Below are 4,414 nucleotides of genomic sequence, written 5' to 3'. Positions count from 1 at the left end.
TTCTCTCCTCCGTTCATCCAGCACTGTATCCTCCAGCTAGTCTCTCTCTCTGTGCTGTCATTATGTCACCAGAGACAGAAGCAGGTGGGCGTTGTAAGACACGCAGTGGGCATCTCTCCCCCCTCCCATTCACCCTCTGTGTCTTTTTTCTCTTTAGATTATTGTGTTCACTTGAGCAGCTCTGAAAGCCTAAGCACTCATTCACTCACAGTCAGATGGAAGAGAAAGAGAAAAGAGGCTCTCCCCATCCCCCCTTTCTCTATTCCACAGGCATGCAGCATGCTTATGTTTTGTGCATGTGAGATTGTTGCTGTTGCTTTGTTGTTGTAGGCTACATATAGATGGATTATTCCAGGCAGAGCTTAGAGGTCTGTGGGTTTCACGTACAGTAGGGTTCAGAATATGAGACCACAGGAAATGTGGATATATATATATTTTTTCCCCAATTAAACCTGGATGTGAACAGAAACTTTTAGAATTCTGATCATGTTAGATAATAAATAAATAAATACAATACTATATGATTCTTCGCTGTTTAAGTCATGAATCAAAACAGTAAATTTGTGACATTTATCATTCTTATCAACTTCAGCTTTCACCTTTTTTTAAATGTATTTATTTTATATTGTCTAACTTGTTTTAACTGATTTGTCAGAGACAGTAACTGATGATATGATTTATTATAAAAAATGCATAATTAAAAAAATGATATTCTAATTTATGAAAACATTTGTATTAAATTAAAAACTGGTCATTTTAAATGATAACATTTGTTTTAAAAAAATCTATGGGTAATATAATGAAAATGTATTACATTAAAAACTGCTATTTGTAATGAAACATTTTCACATTATTATTATTATTTGTTTTAAATATATAATTCTTGCAGTGAAACGTGTAATGAAAAATGTTAAATAAAATAAAAAAGTAGTTCAAAGTTCACAAGTAGTCTTTTACATAGAGTATGTTTAAGCTAAGGTGTGTTTAATTAAAATAAGCCATTATAAACAGGAACATTATAACATCAACATACTAAATTCCAAATCTCACTAAATGTAATTTATAATGGAACTCTTATTTTAATAACAGGCTTATAGGTTCAAACCTAGTGTGTGTTTTTGATAGGTCCATGTGGTCCTGTCTGACAAAGTAACCTTGCATAAATAACATGGATGTTCTACAGTCAGAGCCCTTCATTTTTGGGTGCAGGGGTCATTAAGGGTTGAAAGTGTTGTTTTGGGATGTCTGTCTAATTAATTCTGAGACATCTGTTACACCTGATCTGACTCTAAGGAAAAGATTTACAAGAGCCCTCTGTCAGTACACACACACACACATGAATAAGACAGAAATTTGCACCATTTCTACAGTAATACCATTTTGAAATATATACTGAATCTAAAAAATCAAATGCTATTAAAGCAATTAGATGTAACTGAACACCTACACAAGCATTAGTCTTTCAATTTCATTGCCATCCATTCAAAAGGGGAAAATTTAGGAAAGATTTAGTACTGTAATGTAAACATGGACTATTTAACATACTGCAGTGAATTATAAGCAGTAGACAGTGTCATTCTTGTTTCGGAAAGAAATATTACAAAAGAAAATATTGTATAATGCTACCTGATGTTAGTGTTTTTTAGGTCTGTGTTTTATGATTGACAAGGTTAGTTTGTTGGTTGACAGCCTTTGTTAGTGTTCTGTAAGAATGAGTTGATTTGAGACATGTATCAAGTGTTTGGGTGCATTTTGAATGTGAAAAAGTGACTTACTGTAAGTATTGAGAAATGTGCCCTAGCAATTGTAAAAAACTTTAATGAATTAAATAATGTACTTTTAAAATGATTTTTATCAAATAAACTAGATGCCGTATTTTTACTATCGTGCTTCTGCTTATATATATAAGCTAATACACTAATATTAAATGTCTTTAACACTTGCAAAATATCTTAGTTTGACAACAAAATCATTAAAATTTAAATTCAAAAGAAACACATATGTCACATATAACACATATTGGCATCCCTCAAGGTTCTTCTCTGGGACCTTTATTATTTTCTATCTTTGTTAATGATATGCCTTTATGCTGTACAGACTGTAATATTCATCTTTATGCCGATGATACAGTCATTTACTATAGTAAACCTACCATCTCCGGGATAAATCTCTCTTTACAGCACGACTTCAATTCTGTACAGCAGTGGCTATTGGTTAATAAACTTCTCCTTAATAAATCAAAGTCCTACTCTTTATTGTTCCATAGAAAAGCCTTGGATATAGGTGAAAACAACCTTAATCTTTGTTTTCTCGACTCCTCTCCTTTAGAGTCAACTGAGACCTTTAAATATCTTGGTGTTTGGCTGGAAACTGATTTATCTTTTAAAACTCATGTACAAGCAATGACAAACAAACTTAACTCTCGTCTTAAAATACTTTATCAATCTGTTAACTGTTTTAATTTTCTGGTCAGGAAAAGAATAGTCTTACAGCTGCTCCTGCCTATTTTGGACTATGCTGATATTATTTATCAGAACACTACTGCTTCTTGTTAGCATGCCATTGATGTGGTCTACAACAGTCTTTGCCGTTTTGTTCTCCGCTGTCCCTTTAGGACACACCGCTGTGTGTTGTACAGACAGTTGTCTTGGTTTGCTCCTTCTGCCAGGAGACAGTCTCACTGGTTACAGTTTATTTTTAAAAGTTTTTACTTTAATTATCCAGTTTATATCAAGCAACACTTAGTGCTTTATAATTCGCTATACAGCCTGCGACATAATGATCAGGGCCCGGTTTCCCGATAACGCTCACTCTTAGCGCGCTAAGAGAGCTCGAAAGATATATCTTACCAAAGGTGTTTATGTTCCTAAGTGTGTTCCCCGAACCATACCTTAGGAAGCTGCTTAAGATATACCTTCTTACGTGCGACGTTACCCGGCGCTGTCCGTGGCGATGGTGCTGAATTGTTTGATATCGATGGCTCAAGAATCAATTATTCTCTCGTGCAGGGGCTGTTTATGTGAGAAAGCGGTGATCTTTATAAATGAAGCACTTCAGAAATAGTTGAAATTGCAATTTATTATGATTATTGGATATTATAAAAAATAATCCAAACTATAATAGCCTATAATAGCCTAGCCTACATATTTTAAAATTGTAACATATATTGCTGCCACAATAACCTTTTCAAAAATTGACGTGCCTTCTTCTCTTTCCCATTTTTGTTCGCTGAGGTGGAGCTGCGATGAAATATTGTTCTTGTAAATACTTTCCAGCATTTCAGTAATAAAAGTTTACATCTTGCGTACGGTGCTCGGCAGTGATCAAAAAGGATTTAAACTGTGAATTTTGAATCTCTTGTAAACTCAGAGATGTGGATTCAGACGGCAATTAAATTACCACACGACCTGTTTGTCAAAAAACAGAAGGTACTAATTTGGCCAGGGATTTTTACGCGGGTTGGGTGACAAAAACACTGATATTATGGATTCGGACGGCACTAAAATCACCGACTTACCCCTGTAAATGTTTAAAATACCGGACGAGCCCATGAGAAACAATATTAGCGTCCGAATAGGACTTATCTGACAGTGGCCATGCTTTCACTGGCCTTTAAAAGAGCGTTTTAATTAAATTAATAATATTGTATAATAATATAATTAAAAATCTAACAACAATCAGTGTAATGACAATTTTATTCTTTGCATGAAAACACTTGAATTAGCCTAATTTAATACTGTCTGGGTGTATTAAAACTTCAGAATTATATTCATATAGACCTGCAACAGTGATAAGGTAAAGCTAAGAGTGGTCCAGACCAACCTTACGAAAGTGTGACTTACAAAAGATATACTTAGCGTACGAACGTTTCGGGAACCGTCCCATAAGGTTAAGAGAGAGGTTAAGGAATAGGTTAAGAACTACTTAGAGATAAGAACGCTTTGGGAAACCGGGCCCAGATCTTTTTTGTTGTTCCTAGAGTTAAAAGACAGGTAGGGAAATATGCTTTTTGTTTTAAGGCTCCATATGATTGGAATAATCTTCCATTTTCTATCCGTTCTTTAACTTCACTTACAGCGTTCCGAAGGGCTCTCGGGGAACATCTTCGGAACATTTGTCTTTGTTTCTAGTTTTGTTTGTTTGACCTTGGACTTTATTGGTCATGTGTTTACTATTTCTCATTTTTATGTCCTCATTTTTTTTATTATTGTTATTATTATTATCAATGTTCTTGTTTGTGTTCCTCTTAGTCCTTGACCTTGTGCAATGCTAGTTATGTGGTTGTTTTTCTGTCATGCCACTTGTGGGGTTCGTGCTGGGTGGGGTGGGGTGGGGTTGAGCATTGTGAGCTGGTGTGTGTGTGTGTGTTGTTGTGTTTTGTTGTGCTGTCTTTGACCATGATATTTGCTCTGCT

This window comes from Rutilus rutilus (genome assembly GCF_951802725.1).
Source record: "Rutilus rutilus genome assembly, chromosome: 1".
NCBI classification, from domain to species: domain Eukaryota; kingdom Metazoa; phylum Chordata; class Actinopteri; order Cypriniformes; family Leuciscidae; genus Rutilus; species Rutilus rutilus.
The sequence above is the reverse complement of the archived record's forward strand: the minus strand, read 5'-3'. Positions refer to the sequence as shown.